Genomic DNA, 14,384 nt, shown 5'->3' on the forward strand with positions numbered 1-14,384 from the left:
TGCTCTGACGTCCCAACGGCTGGCTTGCTCACAGCTTCATGATGTGGGCCCTCTGGTGTGAGTTCACTCCGGCCTTGATCCCATAGCCTAGGTGCTCTGGGCCGCATGCAGGGAGGACGCAACTACTGGATTTCTCACCCTTTTAATTCTATGGGCGCTCTGTTGTGAGGCTACTCCTGCCTGCCTCATTCCCAGCCCCTTGGTGATGTGTGTCCTCTGGATTGAGGCCACACGTGCTGGGTTCCTCTACTTTCGATGATGTGGCCATACTGATGTGAGGAAATTCCTGCCTGGTTCCCATCCCCTTGGTGTTGTGAACCCTCTGGTGAGATTCTGATCCTGGCTGGGTTCCTCACCCTTGTGTGAGGTGGGCCCTCTTCTGTGAGGTCACTCCGCCTGGCTGGCACACGTCACCTTGGCGACGCGGGCCCTCTAGTGGCAGGTGGATCCTGCTGGTGGCCTCGTCCCCTTGGTTATGAAGGCCCTCTACTGTTAGGCCCTAACTGCTGGGATTCCGACATATTCTGATGTGCGCCCAGTCGTGCGAGGACACTCCTGCAAGGTTCCCGTCCCAATGGGAATGTGGGCCTTCTGCTCTGAGGTCCCAAAGGCTGGGTTGCTTACAGTTTCATGATGTAGGCCCTCTGTTGTGACTTCACTCCTGCCTGGATCCCATAGCCTCGCTGTTCTGGGCTGCCTGCTCAGAGGTTCCAACTGCTGGTTTCCTCAACTTTTTATTCTATGGGCCCTATGTTGTGCGGCTACTCCTGCCTGCCTCATTCCCAGCCCATTGGTGATGTGGGTTCTCTGGTTTGAGGCCACATGTAATGGGTTCCTCACCTTTCGATATGTGGCCCCACTGGTGTGAGCACACTCCTGCCTATTTCCCATTCCCTTGGAGATGTGGGCCCTCTGGTGAGAGTGTGATCCTGGCTGGTTTCCTCACCCTTCTGTGAGGAGCGCCCTCTGCTGTGAGGTCACACCTACCTGGCTGGTACAGGTTGCCTTGGTGACGTGGGCCCTCTGGTGGCACTTGGAGGCTGCTGGGATCCTCCTCCCCTCGGTGATGAGTGTCCTCTTGCATCGGGCCCTAAGTGCTGGGTTCTCCACATTTTCTGATGTGCTCCCAGTGGTTCGAGGACACTTCTGCCTGGTTCCCATCCCCATGGGGATGTGGGCCTTCTGCTCTCAGGTCCCAACGGCTGGGTTGCTCACAATTTCATGATGTGGGCTCTCTGGTGTGAGTTCAATCCTGCCTGGATCCCATAGCCTCGGTGCGCCAGGCCGCCTGCTGGGAGATTCCAACAACTGGATTCCTCACCTTGTTCATTCTATGGGCCCTGTGTTGTGAGACTACTCCTGCCTGCCTCACCCGCAGCCCCTTGGTGATGTGGGTCCTCTGGTTTGAGGCCACATGTGCTAGTTTCCTCACCTTTTGATGATGTGACCCCTCTGGTGTGAGGACACTCCTGCCTGGTTCCCATTCCCTTGGTGATGTGGGCCGTCTGGTGACAGTCTGATCCTGATTGGGTTCCTCACCCTTCTGTGAGGTCGCCCTCTGCTGTGAGGTCACTCCTGCCTGGCTGGCAGACGTCCTCTTGGTGACGTTGGCCCTCTGGTGGCAGTTTTACCCTGCTGGGAGCCTCCTCCCCTTGGTGATGAGGGCCCTCTTGCGTCAGGCCCTAACTGATGGTCTTTCCACATTTTCTGATGTGTGCCCTGTGGTGCGACAACACTCCTGCCAGATTCCCATCGCCATGGGGATGTGGGGCTTCTGCCCCGTTGTCCCAAAGACTGGGTTGCTCACAGTCTCATGATGTGGGTCCTCTGGTGTGAGTTCACTCTGTCCTGGATCCCATAGCCTCGGTGCGTTTGGCCACCTGCTGGGAGGTGCCAACTGCTGGATTCCTCACATTTTTTTTCTATGGGCTCTCTGTTGTGAGGCTATCCCTGCTTACCTCATTCCCAGCCCATTTGTGTTGTGGGTCCTCTGGATTGAGGCCACACGTGCTGGGTTCCTCACCTTTCGATGATGTGGCCCGACTGGTGTGAGGACACTCCTGCCTTGTTCCCATCCCATTGGTGATGTAGGCCCTCTGGTGAGAGTCTGATCCTGTCTTGGTTCCTCACCCTTCTGTGAGGTGGGTCCTCTGCTGTGAGGTCACTCCTGCCTAACTGGCACACGTCCCCTTGGCAAGGTGGGCCCTCTGGTAGCAGTTGGATCCTGCTTGGAGCCTCCACCCATGGGTGATGTGGGCACTCTTGTGTCAGGCCCTAACTCCTGGGCTCCCCACGTTTTCTGATGTGCGCCCAGTGATGCCAGTACACTCCTGCCACGTTCCCATCCCCATGGGGATGTGTGCCTTCTGCTCTGAGGTCCCACCGGCTAGGTTGCTCACAGTTTCATGATGTGGGCTCTCTGGTATGAGTCCACTCCGCCCTGTATCCCATAGTGTCTGGGCTGTGGGCCGCCTGCTGGGAGGTTACAGCTACTGGATTCCTCACCATTTTTATTCTATGGTCCCTGTGTTGTGTGGCAACTCCTGCCTGCCTTAGTCCCCAAAACTTGGTGATGTGGATCCTCTTTTTTTGAGGCCAAGTGTGCTGGGTTCCTCACCTTTCCATGATGTGGCCCAACTGGTGTGAGGCTACTTCTTCCTGGTTGACATTCCCTTGGTGATGTGGGTCCTCTGGTGAGAGTCTGATCCTGGCTGTGTTCCTCAACCTTCTGTGAGGTGGGCCCTCTGCTGTGAGGTCACTCCTGCCTGCCTGTCACACGTCGCTGTGATGATGTGGGCCCTACTGTGGCAGTTGGAGCCTGCTGCCATCCTCCTCCCCTCAGTGATGAGGCCCCTCTGGCCTCAGGCCCTAACTGCTGGGCTCCCCACATTTTTCGATGTCCAACCAGTGGTGCAAGGACACTCCTGCCAGGTTCCCGTCCCCATGTCGATGTTGACTTTCTGCTCTGTGGTCCAACGCCTGGGATGCTCACAGTTTCATGATGTGGGCCCGCTGGTGTGAGTACACACCGGCCTGGATCCCATAGCCTCGGTGCTCTAGGCCACCTGCTAGGAGGTTCCTACTGCTGGATACCTCACATTTTATTCTATGGGCACTCTGTTGTGAAGCTACTCCTGCCTGCCTCACTCCCAGCCACTTGGTGATGTTAGTCCTCTGGATTGAGGACACATATGCTGGGTTAATCACCTTTCGATGATGTGGCACCACTGGTACGAGGACATCCCTGCCTTGTTCCCATCCCCTTGGTGATGTGCGCCCTCTGGTGAGAGTCTGATCCTTGCTCGGTTCCTCAGCCTTCTGTGAGGTGGTCCCTCTGCTGTGAGGTCACTCCTGCCTGGCTGGCACACGTCGCCTTGATGACGTGGGCTCTGTGGTGGCATTTAAAGCCTGCGGGGTGTGTCGTCCCCTCGGTGATGAGGGCCCTCTGGGGTCAGGCCGTAACTTCTGGGCTCCCCACATTTTCTGATGTGTACCCAGTAGAGCGAGGACACACCTGCCAGTTTCCCATCCCCATGGTGATGTGGGCCTTCTGCTCTGAAGTCCCAACGGCTGGGTTGCTCACACTTTCATGATGTGGGCTCTCTGGTGTCAGTTCACTCCGTCCTGGATCCCAGAGCCTCGGTGCTCTGGGCCTCCTGCTGGGAGGTTCCAATTGCTGGTTTCCTCGTATTTATATTCTATGGGCCCTCTGTTGTGAGGCTATTCCTGCCTGCCTCATTGCCACACACTTTGTTTTGGGGGTCCTCTGGTTTGAGGCCACATGTGCCGGGTTCCTCACCTTACGATGATGTGGCCCCACTGGTGTGAGAACACTCCTGCCTGGTTCCCATCCCCTTGGTGTTGTGGGCCCTCTGGTGAGAGTCTGATCCTGGCTGGGCTCCTCAACCTTCTGTGAGGGGGGACCTCTGCTGTGAGGTCACACTTTACTGGCTGGCACTCATCGCCTTGGCAATGTGGGTCATCTGATGACATTTGGAGCTTTCTGGGAGCCTCCTCCTCTCAGTGATGAGGGCCCTCTGGCGTCAGGCCCTGACTGCTGGCCTCCAAACATGTTCTGATGTGCGCCCAGGGGTGCGAGGACACTCCTGTCAGGTTCCCATCCTCTTGGGGATGTGGGCCTTCTGCTCTGAGGACCCAACGGCTGGGTTCCTCAGAGTTTCAGGATGTGGGCCCTCTGGTGTGAGTTCACTATGGACTGGATCCCATAGCCTCGGTGCTCTGGGGCGCCTGCTGGGAGGTTCCAACTCTTGTATTCCTCACCTTTTTTTATTCTTTTTGCCTTCTGTTGTGAGGCTACTCCTTCCTGGCTCACTCCCAGCCCCTTGAAGATGTGGGTCCTCTGGTTTGAGGACACATGTGCTGGGTTCTTCACCTTTCGAGGATGTGGACCCACTGATGTGAGGACACTCCTGCCTGGTTCCCATCCTCTTCGTGAGGTGGGCCCTCTGGTGAAAGTCTGATCCTAGCTGGGTTCCTCAAGCTTCTGTGAGGTGGACCCTGTGCTGTGAGGTCACTCCTGCCTGGTTGGCACACGTCCCCTTGGCAACGTGGGCCCTCTGGTGTCAGTTGGATCCTGCTGGGATTCACATCCCCTCTTTGATGAGGGCCCTCTGGCGTCAGGCCCTAACTTCTGGGCTCCCTACAATTTCTGATGTGCACCCACTGGTGCGAGGACACGCCTGCCAGTTTCCCATCCCCATGGGGATGTAGGACTTCTGCTCTGAAGTCCCAAAGGCTGGCTTTCTCACAGTTTCATGATGTGGGCCCTCTGGTGAGAATCTGATCCTGGCTGGGTACCTCATCCTACTGTCAGGTGGGCCCTCTGCTGTGAGGACATTCCTGCCTGGCTGGCTCACGTCACCTTGGTGACGTGGACCCTCTGGTGGCAGTTGCACCCGGCTGGGAGCCTCCTCCCCTCAGTGATGAGGGCCCTCTGGTTTCAGGGCCTTCCTTCTGGGCTCCCCACATTTTCTGATGTGCGCCCAGTGGTGCGAGGACACTCCTGCAAGGTTCCCATCACCATGGGGTTGTGGGCCTTCTGCTCTGAGGTCTCAAGAGCTGGCTTGCTCACAGTTTCATGATGTGGGCCCTCTGCTGTGAGTTCACTCCGGCCTTGATCCCATAGCCTCAGTGCTGTGGGCCACCTGATGGGAAGACCCAGCTGCTGAATTCCTCACTCTTTTAATTCTATCGACTCTCCGTTGTGAGGTTACTCCTGCCTGACTCTCTTCCAGCCCTTTGGTGATGTGGTTCCTCTGGTTTGATGCCACATGTGCTGGGTTGCTCACCTTTCGATGATATGGCCCCTCTGTTCTGAGGAAACTCCTGCCTCATACCCATCCCCTTGGTTATGTGGGACCTCTGGTGAGAGTGTGATCCTGGCTGGTTTCCTCACCCTTCTGTGAGGAGCGCCCTCTGCTGTGAGGTCACACCTACCTGGCTGGTACAGGTTGCCTTGGTGACGTGGGCCCTCTGGTGGCACTTGGAGGCTGCTGGGATCCTCCTCCCCTCGGTGATGAGTGTCCTCTTGCATCGGGCCCTAAGTGCTGGGTTCTCCACATTTTCTGATGTGCTCCCAGTGGTTCGAGGACACTCCTGCCTGGTTCCCATCCCCATGGGGATGTGGGCCTTCTGCTCTCAGGTCCCAACGGCTGGGTTGCTCACAATTTCATGATGTGGGCTCTCTGGTGTGAGTTCAATCCTGCCTGGATCCCATAGCCTTGGTGCGCCAGGCCACCTGCTGGGAGATTCCAACAACTGGATTCCTCACCTTGTTCATTCTATGGGCCCTGTGTTGTGAGACTACTCCTGCCTGCCTCACCCGCAGCCCCTTGGTGATGAGGGTCCTCTGGTTTGAGGCCACATGTGCTAGTTTCCTCACCTTTTGATGATGTGGCCCCACTGGTGTGAGGACACTCCTGCCTGGTTCCCATTCCCTTGGTGATGTGGGCCGTCTGGTGACAGTCTGATACTGATTGGGTTCCTCAACCTTCTGTGAGGTCGCCCTCTGCTGTGAGGACATTCCTGCCTGGCTGGCTCACGTCACCTTGGTGACGTGGACCCTCTGGTGGCAGTTGCACCCGGCTGGGAGCCTCCTCCCCTCGGTGATGAGGGCCCTCTGGTTTCAGGGCCTTACATCTGGGCTCCCCACATTTTCTGATGTGCGCCCAGTGGTGCGAAGACACTCCTGCAAGGTTCCCATCACCATGGGGATGTGGGCCTTCTGCTCTGAGGTCCCAACAGCTGGCTTGCTCACAGTTTCATGATGTGGGCCCTCTGCTGTGAGATCACTCCGGCCTTGATCCCATAGCCTCAGTGCTGTGGGCCACCTGATGGGAAGATCCAGCTGCTGAATTCCTCACTCTTTTAATTCTATTGACTCTCCATTGTGAGGCTACTCCTGCCTGACTCTCTTCCAGCCCTTTGGTGATGTGGTTCCTCTGGTTTGATGCCACATGTGCTGGGTTGCTCACCTTTCGATGACATGGCCCCTCTGTTGTGAGGAAACTCCTGCCTTATACCCATCCCCTTGGTTATGTGGGACCTCTGGTGAGAGTCTGATCCTGGCTGTGTTCCTCACCCTTCCGTGCGGTGAGCCCTCTGCTGTGAGGTCACAAGTGCCTGGCTGGCACACGGCTCCTAGGCAACGTGGGCCCTCTGGTGGCACTTGGATCTGGCTGGGAGTCTCTCCCTTCGGTGATGAGGGCCCTCTTGCATCAGGCACTAGCTGCTCTGGGCTCACCACAATTTCGGATTTGCGTCCACTGGTGCGAAGACACTCCTCCCAAGTTGCCATCACCATGGGGATGTGGGAATTCTGCTCTGACGTCCCAACGGCTGGCTTGCTCACAGCTTCATGATGTGGGCCCTCTGGTGTGAGTTCACTCCGGCCTTGATCCCATAGCCTAGGTGCTCTGGGCCGCATGCAGGGAGGACGCAACTACTGGATTTCTCACCCTTTTAATTCTATGGGCGCTCTGTTGTGAGGCTACTCCTGCCTGCCTCATTCCCAGCCCCTTGGTGATGTGTGTCCTCTGGATTGAGGCCACACGTGCTGGGTTCCTCTACTTTCGATGATGTGGCCATACTGATGTGAGGAAATTCCTGCCTGGTTCCCATCCCCTTGGTGTTGTGAACCCTCTGGTGAGATTCTGATCCTGGCTGGGTTCCTCACCCTTGTGTGAGGTGGGCCCTCTTCTGTGAGGTCACTCCTGCCTGGCTGGCACACGTCACCTTGGCGACGCGGGCCCTCTAGTGGCAGGTGGATCCTGCTGGTGGCCTCGTCCCCTTGGTTATGAAGGCCCTCTACTGTTAGGCCCTAACTGCTGGGATTCCGACATATTCTGATGTGCGCCCAGTCGTGCGAGGACACTCCTGCAAGGTTCCCGTCCCAATGGGAATGTGGGCCTTCTGCTCTGAGGTCCCAAAGGCTGGGTTGCTTACAGTTTCATGATGTAGGCCCTCTGTTGTGACTTCACTCCTGCCTGGATCCCATAGCCTCGCTGTTCTGGGCTGCCTGCTCAGAGGTTCCAACTGCTGGTTTCCTCAACTTTTTATTCTATGGGCCCTATGTTGTGCGGCTACTCCTGCCTGCCTCATTCCCAGCCCATTGGTGATGTGGGTTCTCTGGTTTGAGGCCACATGTAATGGGTTCCTCACCTTTCGATATGTGGCCCCACTGGTGTGAGCACACTCCTGCCTATTTCCCATTCCCTTGGAGATGTGGGCCCTCTGGTGAGAGTGTGATCCTGGCTGGTTTCCTCACCCTTCTGTGAGGAGCGCCCTCTGCTGTGAGGTCACACCTACCTGGCTGGTACAGGTTGCCTTGGTGACGTGGGCCCTCTGGTGGCACTTGGAGGCTGCTGGGATCCTCCTCCCCTCGGTGATGAGTGTCCTCTTGCATCGGGCCCTAAGTGCTGGGTTCTCCACATTTTCTGATGTGCTCCCAGTGGTTCGAGGACACTTCTGCCTGGTTCCCATCCCCATGGGGATGTGGGCCTTCTGCTCTCAGGTCCCAACGGCTGGGTTGCTCACAATTTCATGATGTGGGCTCTCTGGTGTGAGTTCAATCCTGCCTGGATCCCATAGCCTCGGTGCGCCAGGCCGCCTGCTGGGAGATTCCAACAACTGGATTCCTCACCTTGTTCATTCTATGGGCCCTGTGTTGTGAGACTACTCCTGCCTGCCTCACCCGCAGCCCCTTGGTGATGTGGGTCCTCTGGTTTGAGGCCACATGTGCTAGTTTCCTCACCTTTTGATGATGTGGCCCCTCTGGTGTGAGGACACTCCTGCCTGGTTCCCATTCCCTTGGTGATGTGGGCCGTCTGGTGACAGTCTGATCCTGATTGGGTTCCTCACCCTTCTGTGAGGTCGCCCTCTGCTGTGAGGTCACTCCTGCCTGGCTGGCAGACGTCCTCTTGGTGACGTTGGCCCTCTGGTGGCAGTTTTACCCTGCTGGGAGCCTCCTCCCCTTGGTGATGAGGGCCCTCTTGCGTCAGGCCCTAACTGATGGTCTTTCCACATTTTCTGATGTGTGCCCTGTGGTGCGACAACACTCCTGCCAGATTCCCATCGCCATGGGGATGTGGGGCTTCTGCCCCGTTGTCCCAAAGACTGGGTTGCTCACAGTCTCATGATGTGGGTCCTCTGGTGTGAGTTCACTCTGTCCTGGATCCCATAGCCTCGGTGCGTTTGGCCACCTGCTGGGAGGTGCCAACTGCTGGATTCCTCACATTTTTTTTCTATGGGCTCTCTGTTGTGAGGCTATCCCTGCTTACCTCATTCCCAGCCCATTTGTGTTGTGGGTCCTCTGGATTGAGGCCACACGTGCTGGGTTCCTCACCTTTCGATGATGTGGCCCGACTGGTGTGAGGACACTCCTGCCTTGTTCCCATCCCATTGGTGATGTAGGCCCTCTGGTGAGAGTCTGATCCTGTCTTGGTTCCTCACCCTTCTGTGAGGTGGGTCCTCTGCTGTGAGGTCACTCCTGCCTAACTGGCACACGTCCCCTTGGCAAGGTGGGCCCTCTGGTAGCAGTTGGATCCTGCTTGGAGCCTCCACCCATGGGTGATGTGGGCACTCTTGTGTCAGGCCCTAACTCCTGGGCTCCCCACGTTTTCTGATGTGCGCCCAGTGATGCCAGTACACTCCTGCCACGTTCCCATCCCCATGGGGATGTGTGCCTTCTGCTCTGAGGTCCCACCGGCTAGGTTGCTCACAGTTTCATGATGTGGGCTCTCTGGTGTGAGTCCACTCCGCCCTGTATCCCATAGTGTCTGGGCTGTGGGCCGCCTGCTGGGAGGTTACAGCTACTGGATTCCTCACCATTTTTATTCTATGGTCCCTCTGTTGTGTGGCAACTCCTGCCTGCCTTAGTCCCCAAAACTTGGTGATGTGGATCCTCTTTTTTTGAGGCCAAGTGTGCTGGGTTCCTCACCTTTCCATGATGTGGCCCAACTGGTGTGAGGCTACTTCTTCCTGGTTGACATTCCCTTGGTGATGTGGGTCCTCTGGTGAGAGTCTGATCCTGGCTGTGTTCCTCAACCTTCTGTGAGGTGGGCCCTCTGCTGTGAGGTCACTCCTGCCTGCCTGTCACACGTCGCTGTGATGATGTGGGCCCTACTGTGGCAGTTGGAGCCTGCTGCCATCCTCCTCCCCTCAGTGATGAGGCCCCTCTGGCCTCAGGCCCTAACTGCTGGGCTCCCCACATTTTTCGATGTCCAACCAGTGGTGCAAGGACACTCCTGCCAGGTTCCCGTCCCCATGTCGATGTTGACTTTCTGCTCTGTGGTCCAACGCCTGGGATGCTCACAGTTTCATGATGTGGGCCCTCTGGTGTGAGTACACACCGGCCTGGATCCCATAGCCTCGGTGCTCTAGGCCACCTGCTAGGAGGTTCCTACTGCTGGATACCTCACATTTTATTCTATGGGCACTCTGTTGTGAAGCTACTCCTGCCTGCCTCACTCCCAGCCACTTGGTGATGTTAGTCCTCTGGATTGAGGACACATATGCTGGGTTAATCACCTTTCGATGATGTGGCACCACTGGTACGAGGACATCCCTGCCTTGTTCCCATCCCCTTGGTGATGTGCGCCCTCTGGTGAGAGTCTGATCCTTGCTCGGTTCCTCAGCCTTCTGTGAGGTGGTCCCTCTGCTGTGAGGTCACTCCTGCCTGGCTGGCACACGTCGCCTTGATGACGTGGGCTCTGTGGTGGCATTTAAAGCCTGCGGGGTGTGTCGTCCCCTCGGTGATGAGGGCCCTCTGGGGTCAGGCCGTAACTTCTGGGCTCCCCACATTTTCTGATGTGTACCCAGTAGAGCGAGGACACACCTGCCAGTTTCCCATCCCCATGGTGATGTGGGCCTTCTGCTCTGAAGTCCCAACGGCTGGGTTGCTCACACTTTCATGATGTGGGCTCTCTGGTGTCAGTTCACTCCGTCCTGGATCCCAGAGCCTCGGTGCTCTGGGCCTCCTGCTGGGAGGTTCCAATTGCTGGTTTCCTCGTATTTATATTCTATGGGCCCTCTGTTGTGAGGCTATTCCTGCCTGCCTCATTGCCACACACTTTGTTTTGGGGGTCCTCTGGTTTGAGGCCACATGTGCCGGGTTCCTCACCTTACGATGATGTGGCCCCACTGGTGTGAGAACACTCCTGCCTGGTTCCCATCCCCTTGGTGTTGTGGGCCCTCTGGTGAGAGTCTGATCCTGGCTGGGCTCCTCAACCTTCTGTGAGGGGGGACCTCTGCTGTGAGGTCACACTTTACTGGCTGGCACTCATCGCCTTGGCAATGTGGGTCATCTGATGACATTTGGAGCTTTCTGGGAGCCTCCTCCTCTCAGTGATTAGGGTCCTCTGGCGTCAGGCCCTGACTGCTGGCCTCCAAACATGTTCTGATGTGCGCCCAGGGGTGCGAGGACACTCCTGTCAGGTTCCCATCCTCTTGGGGATGTGGGCCTTCTGCTCTGAGGACCCAACGGCTGGGTTCCTCAGAGTTTCAGGATGTGGGCCCTCTGGTGTGAGTTCACTATGGACTGGATCCCATAGCCTCGGTGCTCTGGGGCGCCTGCTGGGAGGTTCCAACTCTTGTATTCCTCACCTTTTTTTATTCTTTTTGCCTTCTGTTGTGAGGCTACTCCTTCCTGGCTCACTCCCAGCCCCTTGAAGATGTGGGTCCTCTGGTTTGAGGACACATGTGCTGGGTTCTTCACCTTTCGAGGATGTGGACCCACTGATGTGAGGACACTCCTGCCTGGTTCCCATCCTCTTCGTGAGGTGGGCCCTCTGGTGAAAGTCTGATCCTAGCTGGGTTCCTCAAGCTTCTGTGAGGTGGACCCTGTGCTGTGAGGTCACTCCTGCCTGGTTGGCACACGTCCCCTTGGCAACGTGGGCCCTCTGGTGTCAGTTGGATCCTGCTGGGATTCACATCCCCTCTTTGATGAGGGCCCTCTGGCGTCAGGCCCTAACTTCTGGGCTCCCTACAATTTCTGATGTGCACCCACTGGTGCGAGGACACGCCTGCCAGTTTCCCATCCCCATGGGGATGTAGGACTTCTGCTCTGAAGTCCCAAAGGCTGGCTTTCTCACAGTTTCATGATGTGGGCCCTCTGGTGAGAGTCTGATCCTGGCTGGGTACCTCATCCTACTGTCAGGTGGGCCCTCTGCTGTGAGGACATTCCTGCCTGGCTGGCTCACGTCACCTTGGTGACGTGGACCCTCTGGTGGCAGTTGCACCCGGCTGGGAGCCTCCTCCCCTCAGTGATGAGGGCCCTCTGGTTTCAGGGCCTTCCTTCTGGGCTCCCCACATTTTCTGATGTGCGCCCAGTGGTGCGAGGACACTCCTGCAAGGTTCCCATCACCATGGGGTTGTGGGCCTTCTGCTCTGAGGTCTCAAGAGCTGGCTTGCTCACAGTTTCATGATGTGGGCCCTCTGCTGTGAGTTCACTCCGGCCTTGATCCCATAGCCTCAGTGCTGTGGGCCACCTGATGGGAAGACCCAGCTGCTGAATTCCTCACTCTTTTAATTCTATCGACTCTCCGTTGTGAGGTTACTCCTGCCTGACTCTCTTCCAGCCCTTTGGTGATGTGGTTCCTCTGGTTTGATGCCACATGTGCTGGGTTGCTCACCTTTCGATGATATGGCCCCTCTGTTCTGAGGAAACTCCTGCCTCATACCCATCCCCTTGGTTATGTGGGACCTCTGGTGAGAGTGTGATCCTGGCTGGTTTCCTCACCCTTCTGTGAGGAGCGCCCTCTGCTGTGAGGTCACACCTACCTGGCTGGTACAGGTTGCCTTGGTGACCTGGGCCCTCTGGTGGCACTTGGAGGCTGCTGGGATCCTCCTCCCCTCGGTGATGAGTGTCCTCTTGCATCGGGCCCTAAGTGCTGGGTTCTCCACATTTTCTGATGTGCTCCCAGTGGTTCGAGGACACTCCTGCCTGGTTCCCATCCCCATGGGGATGTGGGCCTTCTGCTCTCAGGTCCCAACGGCTGGGTTGCTCACAATTTCATGATGTGGGCTCTCTGGTGTGAGTTCAATCCTGCCTGGATCCCATAGCCTTGGTGCGCCAGGCCGCCTGCTGGGAGATTCCAACAACTGGATTCCTCACCTTGTTCATTCTATGGGCCCTGTGTTGTGAGACTACTCCTGCCTGCCTCACCCGCAGCCCCTTGGTGATGAGGGTCCTCTGGTTTGAGGCCACATGTGCTAGTTTCCTCACCTTTTGATGATGTGGCCCCACTGGTGTGAGGACACTCCTGCCTGGTTCCCATTCCCTTGGTGATGTGGGCCGTCTGGTGACAGTCTGATACTGATTGGGTTCCTCAACCTTCTGTGAGGTCGCCCTCTGCTGTGAGGACATTCCTGCCTGGCTGGCTCACGTCACCTTGGTGACGTGGACCCTCTGGTGGCAGTTGCACCCGGCTGGGAGCCTCCTCCCCTCGGTGATGAGGGCCCTCTGGTTTCAGGGCCTTACATCTGGGCTCCCCACATTTTCTGATGTGCGCCCAGTGGTGCGAAGACACTCCTGCAAGGTTCCCATCACCATGGGGATGTGGGCCTTCTGCTCTGAGGTCCCAACAGCTGGCTTGCTCACAGTTTCATGATGTGGGCCCTCTGCTGTGAGATCACTCCGGCCTTGATCCCATAGCCTCAGTGCTGTGGGCCACCTGATGGGAAGATCCAGCTGCTGAATTCCTCACTCTTTTAATTCTATTGACCCTCCATTGTGAGGCTACTCCTGCCTGACTCTCTTCCAGCCCTTTGGTGATGTGGTTCCTCTGGTTTGATGCCACATGTGCTGGGTTGCTCACCTTTCGATGACATGGCCCCTCTGTTGTGAGGAAACTCCTGCCTTATACCCATCCCCTTGGTTATGTGGGACCTCTGGTGAGAGTCTGATCCTGGCTGTGTTCCTCACCCTTCCATGCGGTGAGCCCTCTGCTGTGAGGTCACTCCTGCCGGGCTGGCACACGTCGCCTTGATGACGTGGGCTCTGTGGTGGCATTTAAAGCCTGCGGGGTGTGTCGTCCCCTCGGTAATGAGGGCCCTCTGGGGTCAGGCCGTAACTTCTGGGCTCCCCACATTTTCTGATGTGTACCCAGTAGAGCGAGGACACACCTGCCAGTTTCCCATCCCCATGGTGATGTGGGCCTTCTGCTCTGAAGTCCCAACGGCTGGGTTGCTCACACTTTCATGATGTGGGCTCTCTGGTGTCAGTTCACTCCGTCCTGGATCCCAGAGCCTCGGTGCTCTGGGCCTCCTGCTGGGAGGTTCCAATTGCTGGTTTCCTCGTATTTATATTCTATGGGCCCTCTGTTGTGAGGCTATTCCTGCCTGCCTCATTGCCACACACTTTGTTTTGGGGGTCCTCTGGTTTGAGGCCACATGTGCCGGGTTCCTCACCTTACGATGATGTGGCCCCACTGGTGTGAGAACACTCCTGCCTGGTTCCCATCCCCTTGGTGTTGTGGGCCCTCTGGTGAGAGTCTGATCCTGGCTGGGCTCCTCAACCTTCTGTGAGGGGGGACCTCTGCTGTGAGGTCACACTTTACTGGCTGGCACTCATCGCCTTGGCAATGTGGGTCATCTGATGACATTTGGAGCTTTCTGGGAGCCTCCTCCTCTCAGTGATGAGGGCCCTCTGGCGTCAGGCCCTGACTGCTGGCCTCCAAACATGTTCTGATGTGCGCCCAGGGGTGCGAGGACACTCCTGTCAGGTTCCCATCCTCTTGGGGATGTGGGCCTTCTGCTCTGAGGACCCAACGGCTGGGTTCCTCAGAGTTTCAGGATGTGGGCCCTCTGGTGTGAGTTCACTATGGACTGGATCCCATAGCCTCGGTGCTCTGGGGCGCCTGCTGGGA

The sequence above is a fragment of the Delphinapterus leucas genome, chromosome 21 (assembly GCF_059928025.1).
Source record: "Delphinapterus leucas isolate spDelLeu-1000000601 "Yukka" chromosome 21, BTC_Dleu_Yukka2, whole genome shotgun sequence".
NCBI classification, from domain to species: domain Eukaryota; kingdom Metazoa; phylum Chordata; class Mammalia; order Artiodactyla; family Monodontidae; genus Delphinapterus; species Delphinapterus leucas.